The sequence below is a fragment of the Macaca thibetana genome, chromosome 9 (assembly GCF_024542745.1).
Source record: "Macaca thibetana thibetana isolate TM-01 chromosome 9, ASM2454274v1, whole genome shotgun sequence".
NCBI lineage: Eukaryota > Metazoa > Chordata > Mammalia > Primates > Cercopithecidae > Macaca > Macaca thibetana.
The window spans coordinates 97,363,082-97,381,721 of NC_065586.1; the positions used below are offsets into that span (position 1 = coordinate 97,363,082).

At 50.0% G+C, this 18,640-nt stretch overlaps 2 protein-coding genes and 1 non-coding gene across 3 annotated transcripts in view; 2 read left to right on the forward strand and 1 right to left on the reverse strand.

The window, feature by feature from the left end:
* NDUFB8 (NADH:ubiquinone oxidoreductase subunit B8) overlaps positions 1-18,640 on the reverse strand; it is a 943,883-nt gene that overhangs the window by 787,138 nt on the left and 138,105 nt on the right. The window lies entirely within an intron of this gene.
* Positions 5,686-18,640, forward strand: part of BTRC (beta-transducin repeat containing E3 ubiquitin protein ligase) — a 259,914-nt gene continuing 246,959 nt past the window's right edge. Inside the window, exon 1 of the mRNA XM_050804973.1 lies at positions 5,686-5,692. The gene's annotated coding sequence lies outside the window, so the exon portion shown is untranslated. The remainder of the gene's footprint in view (positions 5,693-18,640) is intronic.
* LOC126963519 (U2 spliceosomal RNA) lies at positions 9,807-9,996 on the forward strand. Its single transcript, XR_007729143.1, has one exon. It is a non-coding gene; the product is annotated as a U2 spliceosomal RNA (small nuclear RNA).

Genomic DNA, 18,640 nt, shown 5'->3' on the forward strand with positions numbered 1-18,640 from the left:
ATACCGTTTCCTGCTTGAGAAATGTTAGCATCACCTTGGCTGTTAGGATGGAGAAGGGATCAGGATGCCCCTAGTGGTGGAGACTGGTGGTTGGCAGAGGCGGCACCCCCTCAAGACTTACTAGAGGAGCACGGGATAAAATGTGAAGCAGTTGGAGGGAGGCCAAGGGGCACAGAGCCTAATGGAGGCAATCCCTCTGCCCTGTCTTGACTCAGGGCAAGATGAAACAGGGCAGGTGGCCAGGGAGAGTTAGAGCAGAAAGCTGACTTGGAGGATAAATCCCTGGAGGGAAAAGACTAGAAGCCCAGAGCACAGGCAGCCAGCAGGCAGCAGGCAGGAGAGGAGAGGTGACAAGGGAGGGAAGATATCCCTTTCCACGGATGTGCCTTGGCCCCTGCCCAGGCAAAGAGGGGCAGATTTTCCGTCTTGTCCCAAGCCCCTGCATCTGCCACCTTGTTTACCTCCTGCCTATTTATAGTTGCAAATTCCAAGCCTGGCATGGGACTCTGCGATTTATATGACTATAAACCTTCAAAGGGCACTGAGGGCTGGCAGGGAATGGATAAAGACAAGGGCAGTCCTCCCAAGGTCAAAATATTCAGTCTCCCACCCCCACTGACCTGACATCTTACCTACTGACAACAGGTTGTGAGGCAAGGTTCAGACAAATAAGAAAATGGGTAGGAAGCCACAGTCGCCGCTGACTCTTCCTACCCTAAGCTTGTCCAGTTTAGGATTTAGAGCAAGGCAGAGCGTGTCCTGGGTCCTGGAACATGGAGAGGGAAAACAAGAAAAAAAAAAAATAGAGCAAGACAGAGAGAACCTGTTTTAGTCTCCCTGGCCCCTTTTGGGAGGGGTAGGAAAGCTCAGTGTGGGAGAGTGGATCTCACCAAGGATAATTGAATTTGGAGAGAGTGGGTGAGTCCAGGCTTTCGAGGGAGAGGATAAATGGGGATCAGCAGCCCAACTCCCACCTACCCTGTCCACTTAACAGGAGCAGAAAGAAGAATGAGACCTGGAGCACTCCTGGCCTCTGGCTTCCTTCTGGGGGTGTCTTTGGAGGCCTGAGTGGCTCATTTCTTATTCAGAACAGGGTGCACTGGTTTACCCAATGCCTGGGTGCCCAGTCACCATAGAATTCTGCTAGCGCAGCTCATAGGCCAGATCCTTGCCTTTAGAGGCACCCCCTCCTCAGCCTCTGGATGACCCTCTGCTTGAATTCATCTCCCTCTCTATTTTCTCTTGACCTCCAGCCCCCCATGTGTAGTCACCTTACTGCTCCCCACAAAGTGCCCCTTGCTTTGCCCCTGCGCCCTCAGCTGACTATCACAGCCTCCTGCTCTGCTCTTCCCCACAAGCCCACCACACTGGTCCCCACTCCATGATTTGTCATATGTAGCTCAGCTCTATGTGTGTGTGTGTGCGCATGCGCGTGCACATGCATGCGTGTTTATAGATGCATGTGTAAGAATGTGCCAAACAGTTATGAACATGAAGGAGGGGGGAACCCGGAATGGCTTTCTCCTTGACTTTTTTGTTATTTTCCCATCAACCTCCAGTCTGCTAGACTAAGTCTAAGGACTTAGGGATGGGAAATGTCTCTCTTACAGTCCATGTGACCCACTGGCCATTTCTGACCCTCTTTTACAGCCCCCCCCTCCATCATCTGGGGTCTCAAGCCCCTCACCACTAGACTAAGCCTGGTGAGAGGCAGACAGAGCTGAGGGTCAGAGATTGCTCAGTTGAGATCAGTCCTCTGGCAGGGGAGGGCACTCAGTCAACAGAGACTCCCACCTGGCTTTGGGCTTGGTCTTGGCCCTAGGTAAAGTCATATAGGGAAAGGAGGAGGCCACAGGGCATGAGCCAATTCTTGGTCTTCTCCTCTCTCCTACCTTCCCAGCCAAGCCTATCCTTGGGGGCAGGGATGCAAATGAGTAAACCAAGTCAAAGTCCCATCCTTCTCTAAGAAGAGAGAGAGAATAGAGAAGATGTCAGAGAGCCCCTTTTGCTCACCAACTAGTCTTTTTTTTTTTTTTTTTTTTTTAAGAGACAGGTTCTTGCTCTGTCCCCCAGGCTAGAGTGCAGCAGCATGATCATAGCTCACTGCAGCCTCTGCCTCCTGCGCTCAAGCAATCCTTCTGCCTGAGCCTCTTGACTAGCTAGAACTACAGGTATGCACCGCCACATCTGGCTAATTTTTTCTTTTCTTCTTCTTCTTTTTTTTGTAGAAACAGGATCTCACTATGTTGATCTGGCTGGTCTTGAACTTGTGGCCTCAAGCAGTCTGCCCACCTCAGCCTTCCAAAGTACTGGGCTTACAGACATAAGCCACTACACCGGACTCATAGTGTATTTTTTTTTTTTTGAGACGGAGTCTAGTTCTGTCGCCCAGGCTGGAGTGCAGTGGCGCGATCTCGGCTCACTGCAAGCTTCACCTCCTGGGTTCACGCCATTCTCCTGGCTCAGCCTCCCGAGTAGCTGGGACTACAGGCGCCCACCACCGCGCCCGGCTAATTTTTTGTATTTTTAGTAGAGACGGGGTTTCACTGTGATCTCGATCTCCTGACCTCGTGATCCTCCCGCCTTGGCCTCCCAAAGTGCTGGGATTACAGGCGTGAGCCACCGCGCCCGGCGTAGTGTATTTTTTATCTAGTGCTTTCTCTGTGGTGGGAGAGGGGGTACAGGAGGCATTGTCAGTTGTGAAGATGGTGTCTGGGATACTTTATTTTATTTTTTTATTATTATTTGTTTCGAGACAGAGTCTTGCTCTGTCGCCCAGGCTGGAGTCCAGTGGCACAATATCAGCTCACTGCAACCTCTGCCTCCTGGGTTCAAGTAATTCTCCTGCCTCAGCCTCCTGAATAGCTGGAATTACAGGCATATGCCACCACACCCGGCTACTTTTTGTATTTTTAGTAGAGATGGGGTTTCACCGTGTTGGCCAGGCTGGTCTCAAACTCCTGACCTCAGGTGATCCACCCGCCTCGGCCTCCCAAAGTGCTGGGATTATAGGCATGAGCCACCTCGCCCAGCTTGGAATACTTAACTATATGCCAACTTGACTGGGCTATAAGGGATGCCCAGATAGCTGGGAAAACATTATTTCTGGATGTATCTGTGGAGGGAGTTTCTGGAATCAGTAGGTTGAGTAAGGAAGACTCACACTCACCACTGTGGGTGGGCATCATTCAATCTGTTGATGGCCTGAATAGAAGAAAAAGGGAGGGTGAATTTGCTCTCTGCTTGATCTAGACCATCCATTTCCTCTTGTCTTATGATTTGACATTGTTGGTTTTGGGGGCTTGGGACTTGGACCAAAACTTATACATCAGCACCACTCCTCCCAACAGTTCTCAGACCTCTGGGCTTGGACTGGAACTATACCACTTGCTTTCCTGGGCCTCTAGCTTGCAGCACATCATGAGATTTTTAGCCTCCATAATTGTGTGAATCAATCATTCATAATAAATCCCTTTATCTACCTTCTTCCTTCCTTCCTTCTCTTTCTTTCCGTCTTTCTTTTTTTCCTCTTTCTCTTTCTTTCTGTTTCTATCTCTCTTTCTCTCCCTCTTTCTCTCCTTCTCTCTTTTCTTTTCTCTCTTTCTCTTTCTCCTCTTTCTTTATCTCTTTCTATTTCTCTCTCTTTCTCTCCTCTCCTCCTCTTTCTCTTTCTTTTCTTTTATTTTCTTTCTTTCTTTCTTTCTTTTTCTTTCTTCCTTTCTTTCTCTCTCTCTCTTTCCTTTTTTTTTTTCTTTCTCTCTTTCTCCTATTGGTCTGTTTCTCTGGAGAACTCTGACTCATACAGTGTATGAGGACCTGGGGAGAAATCAAGGACACAGATGGAGGTGAGGTGCAGTGAAGAGAAGCCAGGAGGACTTGCAGAGGGGCTGGCAGCAGGGCAGAGCTCACCTTCATGCCCTCTCCAGAGGGAGGCAGCAGAGGACCATGGGAATTGCCCCATCCAGCATTAGCAGTTCAGTTCCCTTTGTGTCACTGTCTACCATGGAGCCCATATCTAGGGACTCACCTTGTTTGAATGTTTCTACACTTTTAGCCCCTGCCCCAAGGAGAGATGCCTTGAGAAAGTCAGCCTTGATTTAGTCCGTCCCAAGCCCCTCTCTTCATTCCTATGTAGGGGCTTCTCTCCTTTGTGTCTAGAGCTTAGAAAACATATTTTTGTCCACTCCCCACCTCCTTACATTCCTCAACCTCCCCAACTCCCTACCTCCTACATGTCCTTGGAGTCCATGATCCAGCCCAGATTCACTACCCTGGAGAGGCCCAGTCTCTCTGCCCTGTGGCCATGCTGAGCCATGACCGTGACAACTAGACATTGTTAGCATCTGACCCCCATCATCCCTAGGGAGTTTCCAATAAGGGGCCATACTCCTAATGTCTTCTTTTCCCTACCCCCATTTAGGCACTCACCAGGCCTACTTCCTGGATATGAGGACCAGGTCTGGCCCTGGAGATGCACGAGAAGATGGTCCTGTGCTGGGGACCAGGCTAGCAGTGGGGCAGCAGCTAGGTGGAGGAGATCTGAGGTGTGGCCTTGAGTGTGATGAAAAACCAATGCCTCATAACCTAGTAACTTACCCCTCCCTGCCAACATGGCACATCTGTGGTCCCTCAGCCTGGTTGGAAGTGGGGTGGTGAGGAGTTGGGGGGCACAGGTAGATGGAAGATGGGGAATGGGGTGGGAGGGCACAGGTCAAGGGAACAAATATATCATTTGTTCAAAGCTCAAAGTTAGGAAACTGGAAGCAACCTAGAGGCTTCAAAGTTAAATCCTGGAGCAGAGAGAACATCTCCTGTGCATCGGGTAGAGGGAGCTAGGGACAGAATGGCCTTGGTTTGAGGACGATCTTATCAAAAACGAAGCTAAGAGTGACCAGCTTTTAGAGACCAAAGAGGGCCAATGGGTTCCTTCTGAACTCTTACTGGGATGGGAGTGGCTGAGAGAGCTGTAGACCTGAATCCTGGGGAGCACAGCTGAGATCCCAGCAGAAAGGAGCCCATGTGTTAGTAACCACTATAGCCACAAGAAAGTCAGGGTCAGGGAGTGGTGGATTACTACTCGTCTCTCTTGTCCAGTCTCCTATCATTGACTCCAAGACATCTGGGTCTCAGAGAGTCCAAGATGCAAGGCAGGCAGATACCTTACAGATCACCTGGCCTAGCACTCATTGTATAGATAAAGAAGACTCAGAGGGGATAGGAAGGATCCTGACTGTACCACCCACCATGTCAAGTCATCTACCAGCTTGGTTCTAAGACTTCAATTTGACCTTATCCTATGGAACTCCAGGCTTATCTGCCTGCCTGATGGATTCCTCCCCAGATTAAGTGTTCCCTCCACCCACATTGTTGCTCTGTGTTTGGACCCCTCCAGATAGGCCTGATGGAGGAGCCCTGATTGGAAAATCTCCCCTCCCCTTTCCTGTCTGAGAATAGAGCGTCTTAGGGTGCTCCCTTTGCAACTTGAGATGTCACTGTCTTTCTATTACAATGTCTTTTCCACTCTGCCTCTCCCTTTCTCTTGCTCTTCTCCAAACCCTATCCCCTCCACCCCCACCTGCCATCCCTCTTCTAGATCGAGCCCCAGAACCACTGAGATGAATCTCTGCAGCTTTGTGGTTCTGGGCTGTGTTCTTCGTAATTGAGTTGTGCTCCGTAGTCGTGATGGGGGAGGGTGGCGCTGGCTGCCAGTGGGTCCAGTCCTCCTTCTGCTAGCTTAGCCCCTTCCACTGTGATCCAGCAGAGAGGGTGAGGAGGAGAGAGCTGGGGATGCTTCCTCTTCCCCAGCCCTCCTTCTCCAGCTATCTGTCTCCCCCTCTCCCCCTCCCTGCTTCATTTCCAGCACAAATCACATGGTGACAGCCACATCCAACCTTTGGGGAAGGGTTTGTAAATGTGTCTTCCTTAGCTGTGATCTCCAAATTGTTCCTTTTATTGCATTTGTCACGGTGAAGATTAAAGTCCCTGGGTGGCCTGCACCACAAATCACGAAGCCTGCTCAGGGAGCGACTGCAGGTTGGGAACTGATGGAGGGGTCTGGGCCCTGCTACAGGGTGTGCATGCATGTGTATACTCACAAACACCCGATCCCATGTGTGATGAGGACTTGTACTTAGGAATGGAAAGATGTGCTGCTGATATTGTCCTTCTGAGTTGTCACCCCCCTTTATAGCACAGTTTTTGACCTCTTCCTCCAGGCTGTCTTCCAGGATCTCCCTGCCCAATCTGTGGTTGGCATCACCATCTACATTGCTCTTTCCCATCTCTTCCATTGCGGGGAGGGAAAGTTGTGGTCACATCAGAGATATTTCAGGATATCCCTCTGGATCTCTGGTCACATTGATCTCTAGATCACATCCTGGATGCGTTCTGTCGCCCAGGATGGGGTGCAGTGGCACGATCTTGGCTCACTGCAGCCTCAACATCCTAGGCTCAAGTGATCCTTCTGCCTCAGCTCCCCCAAGTAGCTAGGACTAAAGGTGTGCACCACCATGCCCAGCTAAACATCCTGGCAGCACTCTGAATGGATCAAGGACAGTTTGGGCCCAGAGCTCCCAAGGGACTCACATCCAGGCCCCAGAAGAACAGCTGATCTTACCCTGTCCCAGCACCCCCATATCCTGACTTTCTTTCTTATCCTGGGACACAACTGGGTGCAGAGGGGGCACAGCTGACATGGAGGAAACACCGCTGAGGAACCGAGAGGACAAAAGCTCCCCTGTACATGTGCACTGAAAACAGCCCCCTTATGAGGTGGGCTTCCTGCCTGTCCCTCATCCACATTCATAACATTCAAATTTATGCTGTAATCTCCACCGCTCCATATGTATGAGCCTTTGATGGGTGTTTGGGTTTATGGGATGCACCCGGCCCTCCGTTCCCTCACCCACCCACCGCCTCCAACCACTGCAAAGATGCTCGTACATAATTGACATCGGCAGATTCTTTCATTATACAAGATTTAGCATCTGCTCAGGGATCGCTTGCTCCTCACTCACTATAGATGACTTTTCCCCGTGTTTCCTATTATCAATTCAAATTAGCCCCATTTCCCCACCCGACCAGTACAGCGTTTACACTTGACAGTGAGGAAACAGCAAGGCTATAATGGGCTCCTCAATTATTTAGGCCCAGGTAGGCCAGGACCCAGAAAGCCTTGACAAGGGGATATGCTGGGGTGGGGTCCTTGTAGAGGGGAGGATAGGGCGGCAACTACTTTGTCCCTGTTTGGCCTTATAGCCCTCTACCCTCTCACTTTCCACCCTGGGACCCCTCCCTTCCCCGCCCACACACACATAGGTCTCTAAGGGGCAAGACAGTCCCTTCCTGCCCCCATCCTCAGCAGCAGCTCTCTCCCCCTCCATCCCGTATTTGCTCCACATGAGTACCCAATGGGCCGCTGGCTAAACCAAAGAAGGGGTCATTAGCACCTGCCAGGCTACCCCTCCCCTGAAGACGTCCCTGTCTGAAGGTTCATCTCTCTCCATGAGGGTGTGAGGTGGTGCCCCAGGATTTCAGAGATCAGCAGAAGAGCCAGAAATCCAGCTGTAGAGCCCTAGGAAGAGAGAGAGAAAGCAGGCCCAGATACAGAGAGACACACATGAGAGCCTGAGGGAGCTGAGAGTGTCGCTGCTGGGGTTTCGGGAGAAGGCACAGGCAAGAAGAAAGGCTTGGGCAAGGCCCCCTGTTAGACCACACGGACTGTGCAGAGCTGTAATTAGGTCAGTTCTGCCCACCTACTGCTCTGCTATTCCAGGCCTAGCCTCCTGTAATAGCTCTTGGGCCCAGTAGCTATTCAGGAATCAGGGGCTCTCCCGAGCTCACTAAATGGCCTAAGTACAGGGGCAGAAGCTCCTGGTCAGCACCGAAGCCCTAATCCCTCCTTCCCATCAACCCTCCTTTCATCTGAAGCAGGGCCCCAGGCAGTCAGCTCAGCTCAGCAAAGCCCTATGCCCACTTCTGCATCCCACTCCTGTCCCCTTCCTCAGCTCGGATCAGGTTCCAAAGGCAGCGATGGAGAGGTGACAAGCAGGGGTCGGAGAGGCTCTGGGATTAGCAGTGTCTTTCCCATGCTCAGCTTCTTCAGAATCAAAGAATTCCTCCGTCTGATTGGATTTACCCTAAGTCACAGGCGTGTGGGACCTTCCTTCCCTCAGCAACAGCTGGAAACAGCCCTAAATATGATTAATTAACGCCATAAAAAGCCCTGGACACAATTAAGATTTATGTGTATGCGTGTGTGTGTGTATGTGCACGCATGTGTGCGTGTGTTGCAGGGGAGTGGGTTGTGGGGGGTGCTTGAGTGGGGGGAGCACGGGTGGATTACCAACCACCTCCAGGGCCCTCGGGGGGAGTGGAATGACATGTCCTCAGAGACATTGCTTTGACATCCATACCAGGCAGGGGTCATTTTATCCAGCCTCCAGCTTTTGAGCAGATTAGCCTTTCTGTGTCCCAGGGGCAGGGGCTATTTTCTTTTCTCTCTTCTCTGGCCAGCGAGGGGAGTTGGGGGTGGTTCTGGGGCAGGTGCCTCATCTTTCCTCTACCACAGCAGAATATTCTTCCTCAAACCTCAATTCCTTTTGCTGGGTCACTCTAGGAATCAGGGACACATACACAGTCCCCAAACATAGCTGCACTGACAAAGCCCAAATGGGACATAAAATAGGAACCTCAGAGGAATCTGAAGAAATTAGCTGCCAGACAAACCTCCCGCCCTTGGAGACAGCTCAGTTTCATCCTCAAAGACTCATGTCTCCAAGACAAGACAGAGGTCCTTGGACTTTCTCCTCACCTCTAAGATGACAAAATCTTATTTGTTGGGCTGTCTACTGCCTCCTGGCCCACCCCCATGTGATTGGGTACTCATTCTCTAATGTGGTGACATCCCAGCTTCAAAAAGGCACTGGTGATGATCGACATTATTTATAATCATGGAAAGGAAAGGGACAGGAGCACAGAAAACGCCAGTGAATCATTCAGAAATCAGTTATCAGGATCTTTGCAAGAGTCTTGGATTTTAATTTATTTTCTTTTATTTATTGCATTTGATTGATCTACTTCTGTTTTGCTGAAATGACTAAGCCTAGGAAGAGGTTGCTTAGGTTCTAGCCCTGATGGCCAAAGAGGAAATATACCAGAAAGAGCATGGAAAATCCCAGACTCTACATCCCCTCTTGGGATCCTTCTGGGGTCAATGGCCTGAGTACCTGGGGCTTCTGCTTTATGGCATGGTCCCCCAGGGAGGAACCCAGGAGGTCTTGAGGTTGCCTAGGTATTCCCTGGGAGAGGAGCTTCACACATCCTGGTGGAGTTACTAACAAACATGGATTAAATCGCTGGCACTAGAGTTCAACTTCCTGATATCAAGGCTAAGTAGGGCCAAGGGAGTGTGTAGATTCTCTGTGCCACTTGTCTCCATGAAGAGGATCACCCTTGCCTGGAGGCAGGAGAATGGCAGAGATGAACTTTCAGTGACCTTTTCTAGGACCCTGAGATTTAGGAGCTTTTGTGGAATTCCTGAATTTTTAGCTGATGACTGAGTAGAGGAGCTAAGTTCTACTCCAGGGCTCCAGAGTGAAAGGTGTGCCTTAAAGAGGGGAAAGGGGAATCAATTTTCCCCAGAAGCTCCAGTACAGGCTTGTTGTGAGGATCAAAAAAGCAGGAGGGTATGTCCGGGGGTCCCCAGATGCATGTGTGATGGTGCTACTACAGGGGTCAGCTGTTCAGAGCACCCCACCCCCACCATTTCCACTCACACCCTTTGGGTTCTATACAGTTCCACTCCTATCACCTCTCGGTCTTATGGCTAAGATCAAATGTAGTATGTTTTTACCAGCTTAACATCTGATATATCCTCTATCTGAGGACAATAAATTAAATGGGTTTTTGGAGCAGGGGGATAGAAAAGGAGCTTTCTCCATCCACTCCTATGCATCAATCTGGTATTGCAGGACCTCCAGGAACGGTGCATCACCAGAGGGTAAGAGAGAGTTCCACTCCCAGAGAGAGGGATGAGGGGATGAGACGGTGTGAGCAGCAGACTTGGTGCCAGTGAGCAAACAAGGAAGAGGAGGCAAGAGGTGGGAGGCTGGCAGGAGGTGGACAGGAAGGCAGGCTGCCTGGAGATGGGCCACTCCCTTGTGAGTGTCCTTGTGCTTTCTTTACAGACTCTCTACTCCTTTGGGGCGTGGTATTGGTATACTTGCAGATGGCTCTGCACATCCTTATGGGTCAGTGTATCTGCACGTGTGTTATCTCTCTACTCTGTGACAGTACTTGGTGACCATGTGGCTGAGGATACCTGTGTGAAGAACAAGAAACTAGGGGGTTGCCCAAAGAGCACTTGGGTGTTTGGTTTGATAGCACAGTGTTTAAAACAAACATGAAATTGAATACCTTTAGGAAAACATGCTTCTCAGGTGCAGCCACAGACCCTGCCACTCTACTGCATTTCACTACTTGTGTCACTTTTATAATCTGCCTAGCACTCAAGTCTTGACTCTGTGATCTCTTGAAGAAAAGGAGACAGGCCTCTATTTGTCCATCAGTTGGCTTCTGAATCATTAACTTCCCTCAGAGATAATGGCTGGGGTCCAGCCACCAGCTTCTCTGGGACTGAAGGGTACTGGAAGCCACCTTTTTTTCTTCTGAGTCAAAAACATCTGTACAAGGGAAGTAAACAAGTCCCAACCTTCCACAAGAGAAATGTCCAAGATCATATAGTGATACTAGCCTCCAGGCTGCCTCCGTGGGACTCCAAAACCCCTATTTTGCACACTGCCTCTTCCTTCATCAAGTGGGTTTGAGCTGAGGCTGAGATATGAGAGCTAGAACGAGAACAAGCCCAGAGACCCTGAGGGACACACTTGTTTCCAACTGGTGTGTCCTGGACATGGGCCCCTGCCAGAGGATGGAAAGGGATTTGGCCTGACATGCTGTTGGGATGGCCCTTGGGTAGACTCATTGCTCAGTCCATTGTGTATCCTCTCAGGTAGGCAGAGCCCTCCTTCCTGCCCAGCATCATCATATCACCACCCTGCCCCATCCGCCATCTCCCTGGGAGAAAGGGAAGTTTGGAGGCCAAAAGGAGGATCGATTCTATTTTGTTTTGGAAGCTTGGAAGAGTAGCTGGAAAACATGTGGGGCTTGGTTTGAGGCTGGGGACAGGGCTGGCTCTTAGTGCCTGCTTCATCCTTGCAATCAGTTTTCCAGAACTCTCAGTGGAGCTTATAGGGTCAGGCTCTACCACAGGGGACCCATACTAAGATCATATCTATCCTGGGATGCCCCCACATAGGCAGCAGCTTCTAAAACATGAATCTTGATATAAGCCTTTTACTTGACTTCTAAGAAGCTTAGGATGGTGATGGGAATGTAAGAAAGGGTAACCTTTGTAAGGAAGCTGATCTTTTATAGCTGCTGTTTACTGAGTGTCATATTTTGAGGTGTTTTTTTTTTTAGTTTTTTTGTCATTTATTTTGTGTCAGACAGTGAACTGAACCTTTTACTTACTTTATTTCATTAAATGTTTATAACCATCCGGTGAGGTAGGTGGTATTATCTCCTATTGCTCAGATAAGGAGATTGAGAATCTAAGATAAGGAGATTGAGAATCTAAGAGGTTAAAAACCAGTCCAAGACCACATAGCTATTAACTGGGGAATCTGGCTGTTTCCACTCAAGGGCACTACCTTCCTCAATCAATACAAAACCTGAGGTCAGTGAGTAAGGTGGGGGTAGGGTAGGGTTACCAGATTTAGTAAATAAAAATACAGGATGCCCAGTTTGAATTTCAGACAAACAACAAATAGTTAAGTATAAATACATCCCAAATAGTGTGTGGGATATACTTACACTAAAAATTTGTTGTCTGAAATTCAAATTTAATCAGGTGTCCTGTATTTTATCTGGCACTTCTTAATGGGAAGTGGGGTGAGGGCCTGGCCCAGCTCTGCCCCCGTTTCCTAAGAAACTTCCTGAGAGGTACAGGCCTCAAGTACGGGATGGTCTGAGCTCAATCAGATTGTGCAGGCTGTGCTGAGAGCCCTTTTCTCCCTTCCTGAGTGTGGCTAGGAAGAGGCTGGGCTTGGAGTGTGGGCTACCCTGTCCAGCCTCCCAGGCTTTGTGCTGAGGACGTCAGAGATCACACCCATTTACCAATCAAAAGGGATTTTTTCATCCCAGCACTAGGCTGCTCAACCACAAGTGGTGCACCAACACAGACATTTGGCCGGGTGCGGTGGCTTACGCCTGTAATCCCAACACTTTGGGAGGCCTAGGCGGGCGGATCACCTGAGGTCAGGAGTTGGAGACTAGCCTGGCCAACATGGTGAAACCCCGTGTTTACTAAAAATACAAAATTAGCCGGGTGTGGTGGCGCACGCCTTTAATCTCAACTACTCTGGAGGCTGAGGCAGGAGAATCACTTGAACCCGGGAGGCGGAGGTTGCTGTGAGATGAGATCTATTGCATTACAGCCTGGGCAAAGAGTGAAACTCCATCTCAAAAAAAAAAAAAAAAAGCTTCAAGCTGTCGGCATGGGAAGAAATGAAACCTTCCTGGCATTCATTGAACGATTTAGCACTGAATTAGACCGTGCGGGTGAGGGTGGAGTCAATCCGGTCAAGGTTTAGTAAGGTCTAGCCCAGCCCTGCCTTTGGGGCACCAGCTTCTTCTATTTTCCCTTCCGGGGACTCTAACTCTGGGCGGGCCTGAGGGGGGCAGATGGTAGGAGGGGCTCTTTCTGACCCCTAAATCCCCAAGCTCTCCAGACCCCGCTGCCCCACCCGCGTCAGGCCTCGGGCTGGGCTCAGGCCCCAGGCGCTGCCCCGGCTCCCTCTCTGGTTCCTGCCCTCCGTCCTCCGCAGCTGAGCCCCGCTCGGCTCCACCCCAGGCTCCATCGCCTGCTCTATCGCTGGCTCCCGATCCGGCTCCCGTTCCCACTCCCGGCCCGGTGTGCTCAGCTTGCTCGGGGCGTCTCCCTACTGAAGAATTATGTTGCATAAAGCAGGCGCCACCATCTTGAACTGGCAGTGAACTTTGCTTTCTACATATAAATACAGATAGCAATCACACCCCAATCAGCGCAGAGGCTTCAGGGCATCATCTCAGCAACTCTAACTTTCCCATTACGATAATGTGATTTTCACTCAGTCTATAATATCAACAGCCATGAATAAAGCAACTGGCTCTTTCTGTCTCTCTCTTCCCTCCCCGCTTTCTCTGCCTCTCTCCCACCCACCTCAGTGTTTCTTTTCCTCCACACCCTCCTCTTCTGTCTCTCTGCAACCCCTCCTCGTGATCTCTGAGTCTCTGAGCACCTCCGCCTTCCTCTCCCACTACGTCTTTCTCCCCCTCATCCTCTGGGACTCACATTCCCTAAATACTAATGGCAGGGATTTGCTGTGCCCCATGGCTCAGTTAAGTTCTGCTCCCCAGCTCTGCCATCATCTGCCTTTGCCTGAAGGTGAGAAACTGCGGAGTGGGGGTGGGGTGGCCAGCTAGGCTTTCTGGGAGGGTGAGGAGCAGGGAGGCGACTCTGCTCCTTCCCTTCTCTCTCCCTCTTTCCTTAGGTACCAGGAGGGCTCTCTGCTAGGATTCCCACCAAGAATGCCAAAGCCAGAGGCTTAGGGACCAAAGGACCCAGAAGGGAGATCTGAAAAATTCCTGCTTAGGGGCAGGTCCTGGAGGCTCTGATTTTTCTGAGTATTGAGGGACCTAAATTCAACCAGATTCCAAATGCCAGAAGATTGTGAGTAGATACAGCTGGTGAGAGGGTGCTCTGGAGACGCCTGCAGAAAAGAGAGGAAACTGGCCCAGCGTCCTAGGGACACTTCTGAGTACGGCTCGGTCCTGAGCCTGAGGGCAGTCCAGACTGGAACTGCCTTTGCCAGGACATGTAAAGGCCCGCAGATCCTTGATCAAGGTGTCAGCCACTTTGTTGGAGCTCCTGGAAAGGGCTTCTCTTTCCTTCATGGACATTCTCCAGGTTGGTAGTGGTGCTGGCGGGGGAATTTTCTGTGCCTTTGGTCATTCATGTATCTATGCCCCCTGAGTTTGTATGCCAGTTCTTTTAAACTAGCATTGGGATCGTGGACAGTGCTCTTAACTTCTCTAAGCCTCAGTGTCCTCTTCTATAAAACGGGCATAATAATATACCTACTGAACAAAATAATGTATGTCACAGTGCTCAGCACATTGTTAAATGTTCAATAACTGTTAGCAATTATTACTATCAGCAATTATTGAATAATCATCTGCTATGTCTGTGACACAGGGCACCATGGAGGTTAGGAGCCTGGGGTTTGGAGACAGATGATCTGAGTTTGAATCCTGCTTAGCGCTTATTAGCTTTGTGGTCTTGGAAAAGTCACAGCCTCTCTGAGACTCAGTTTCCTCATCTGTAACAGGAATAATAATAGTCCCTACTTCATAGGGTTGTTGTAAGGGTTACTCAGGCACATCTGATGCTTGGCACGGTGTTGATATGTGACACGAGCTCTCGAATATTCCCAATTAAGGGTCAGTCACTGTGGATCCAGCCATGAGTAAGGCCAACACTGTCCTGGCTGTCCTGGAGACCACACTCTCCCTGTGGGTTATAGTCTGGGCCCCTGGCATTTTCTAAGGCAAGTGTCCACTAATGGCCTTGTCTTTTCACTCCTGTGGAGGATGAGGACTTGCTTCAATTTCCCTGGCTATAAGAACTGCAACCTTTTCAGTTGCCCTCCTTTCTGAGGTTGGAGCTAGGACTCCTGCCCAGCCACTTTCCTGGATGAGGAGAGAAGGTGGCCCTTGAATGTGCTCTCTTAGGCAGGGGAGACAAATTAGAATCACATCCTCAGTCTGTCCATTTCTGTAGCTCTAAGTGTTTGGGGGTCAGTTTGCTTGCTTACTTTTAGTTTCTCTTGGTTTCTCTCTGAAGGCTCCTTTGGAGCCATTCCAAGCTGATTTCATGTGAAAGAGGAGAAAGAAGACTCTACTCACCTCAGCTGGGCCAGGAGGGGCCTCGGGAGTGTGGCAGTGAGAGCTCGCAGCTCTGGGGCCTAGAGAGCCAGTATCACTGAGGCGGACTCAGGGAGGAAGCTAGGGGTAGCATGGCTGGCAAGTGGCAGGTTTGGGTCTCTTCCCTAATACTTAGCCTCTCTCCCCTGGCTCCAGGAGGAAAGAAGCTACCCTTCAAAATCCAGAGCCATAAGCCAACATTTTTTTTTTTTTAAGACAGATTCTCACTCTGTCACCCAGCCTGGAGTACAGTGGCACGATCTTGGCTCACTGCAACCTCCACCTCCCAGGTTCAAGTGATTCTCCTGCCTCAGCTACACGAGGGACTATAGGCTTGTGCCACTATGTCCAGCTAATTTTTGTATTTTTAGTAGAGACCATGTTTCGCCATGTTGGCCGGGCTGGTCTCAAACTCCTGACCTCAGGTGATCCACCCGCCTGGGCCCCCAAAAATGCTGGGATTACAGGCATAAGCCACCGTACCCAGCCAACCAACACATTATTAACCAAGTGCTGTAGCTAAGGGAACTGAATCTCCTGTAAACTCATGACAGAATGCGGAGTCTGGTCTCCTCCCTATGCCTAACTCCACTGCTTACAGATAGGGTCCATGCCTTCCAGGTGATCATTGCCCAATATTGGGGGACAGGCATGAGAACATGGAAGTGAAGCAGAGTGAGAGACACTTATAGAGGTAACTACAGGGTGCAGCAGCGCAGAGAAAGAGTGGTCATTTCAGTCTGAAGAGCCAGGTGACACTTCATAGAGGAGATGGCGCTCCAGTTAACATAAATATGGGCAAAATGGGATGGGCAAAGAAAAGGAAAGGCATTCAAGCAGGGGGAATAGCATGTTCAAAAGCCTTGAGGTGTGGAACAGCCTGGCACATCTGGAGAACTCCACTGAAATACAGAGGAGGGCGTAGGGAGGGTACATTGGGAGAGAGGCCAGCAGAAGGAGAAAGAGAGTAAAGGGCTATGCCAAGGAGTTAGGCTGTCACCCTGTGAGCTGGGGGCCACTGAAGGGCTTTCACATGGAGTGATCTGCATTTCAGAAAAATAGCTCTGAGGATGATACAGAGAATGGGGGAAGGGTGCAACCGGAAACACTGGAGACCAGGAGACCAGGGAGGAGGTTTTTTTTTTCCCCAGGCTGGAGTGCAATGGCAGGATCTCAGCTCACTGCAACTTCTGCCTCCTGGATTTAAGATATTCTCCTCTCTCAGCCTCCTGAGTAGCTGGAATTACAGGCGTCCACCACCAGGCCTGGCTAATTTTTTGTATTTTTGGTAGAAACAGGGTTTCACCATGTTGGCCAGGCTGGTCTTGAACTCCTGACCTCAGATGATCCACCTGCCTCAGCCTCCCAGAGTGCTGGGATTACAGATATAAGCCACTGTGCCTGACCTTTTTTTTTTTTTTTTTTTTTTGATGTGGAGTCTTGCTCTGTGGCCCAGGCTGGAGTGCAATGACACGATCTTGGCTCACTGCAACCTCTGCCTCCTAGGTTCAAGCGATTCTCCTGCCTCAGCCTCCTGAGTAGCTGGGATTACAGGCATGCACCACCATGCCTGGCTAATTTTTGTATTTTTAGTAGAGACAGGGTTTCACCATGTTGGCCAGACTGGTCTCAAACTTCTGACCTCAGGTGATCCACCCCCCTTAGCCTCCCAAAGTGTTGGGATTACAGGTATAAGTCACCACACCCAGCCAAGGGAGACGGTTCTTACAACTGTGCAGTCAAGAGACATGGAGGACCCAAGTTATGGCAACGGTGGTGGGAACACCGAGGAGTGACAGACTAGATAAGGCCTCTGAAAGAATGGACAGGATTTTGTGCTTGATTGGATGTGGGAGCTGACTGAGGAGAAGACTCCTGGATGGCCACCAGGTTCTTGCCTTGGACGAACGGTGGGATGATGACAGAGATGGAGAATAGAAGTGGTGGAATAGATTTGGGGAGAGTGAAGAAATACTAAGATCTGATTGAGACACGTACTTTGAGAGTCTGGGGTATATCTCAATAAAGATATCCAGGAGATTAAGAGAATTGAAGAACTTTATCTCCGTACACCTGAAGTCTGGTAGGGAGTTGGAAATACATGTGTGGCATTCAGAAGAGTTTTGGGCTGGGTGCAGTGGCTCATGCCTGTAATCCCAACACTTTGGGAGACCAAGGCGAGTGGATCACTTGAAGTCAGGAGCTCGAGACTAGCCTGGCCAACATAGTGAAACTCTGTCTTTATTAAAAATACAAAAAAAATTAGCCCAGTGTGGTGGTGCGTGCCTGTAGTTCCAGCTACTGGAGAAGCTGAGGCAGGAGAATTGCTTGAATCCGGGAGGCAGAGGTTGCAGTGAGCGGAGATCCCGCCACTGCACTCCAGCCTGGGTGACAGAGTGAAACTCTGTCTCAAAAAAAAAAAAAAAAAAAAGAGTTTAGTCAGGGTATGTGGATTTGAGGGTTGCTAGCAGATAGATGGTAATTAAGGCCATGGGAAGGAGGTTGTTTACTTGGGAAAGACAAGTTTGAAGAGGCTTAAGAGTAGAGGTCTTAGGGAATGTCCACATTTAAAGGAGTGATTCTCAACCTTAGTAGCACATTTGGATGAAATGGGGAGCTTGAAAAACACCAGTGTTGGCAGGGGACAGTGGCTCACACCTGTAATCCCAGCACTTTGGGAGGCTGAGGCGGGTGGATCACGAGGTCAGGAGCTCGAGACCATCTTGGCTAACAGGGTGAAACCCTGTCTCTACTAAAAATACCAAAAAATTAGCCAGATGTGGTGGCGGGCACTTATAGTCCCAGCTACTCAGGAGGCGGAGGCAGGAGAATGGCGTGAACTCGGGAGGTGGAGCTTGCAGTGAGCCGAGATGGCGCCACTGCACTCCAGCCTGGGCGACAGAGCTAGACTCCGTCTCAAAAAAAAAAAAAAAAAGGAAAAAGAAAAACACTGGTGTCTGGGCCCCTCCCCAGGCCAACTAAATCTGAATCTCTGGGAGTGAGCTATAGAAGTCCTCATGCCTGTAATCCCAGCACTTTGGGAGGCTGAGGCAGGTAGATCATAAGGTCAGGAGATCTAGACCATCCTGGCTAACATGGTGAAACCCGGTCTCTACTAAAAATAATAAAAAAAAAAAAAAAAAAAAAAAAAGCTGGGCGTGGTGATGGGCGCCTGAGGCAGGAGGATGGTGTGAGCCTGGGAGGCGGAGCTTGCAGTGAGCCGAGATCACACCACTGTACTCCAGCCTGGGTGACAGCGCGAGACTCCGTCTAAATAAATAAATAAGCCCTTCAGGTGATTCTAACATGGCATTGGGGTTGAGAATCAAAGACTTGCAGGGAAGCAGGGCACGGTGGCTCATGCCTATAATCCCAACACTTTGGGAAGCCAAGGCGGGCAGATCACTTGAGCCCAGGAGACCAGCCTGGGCAACATGGTGAAACTCCATCTCTACCAAAAATACAAAAAAAAAAAAAAAAGAAAAAAGAAAGAAAGAAAAAACTTAGCCAGGTGTGGTGCCACATGCCTGTAGTTCCAGCTACTGGGGAGGCTGAGGTGTGAGAATCGCTTGAACCTGGGAGGCAGAAGTTGCAGTGAGCCAAGATCTCACCACTG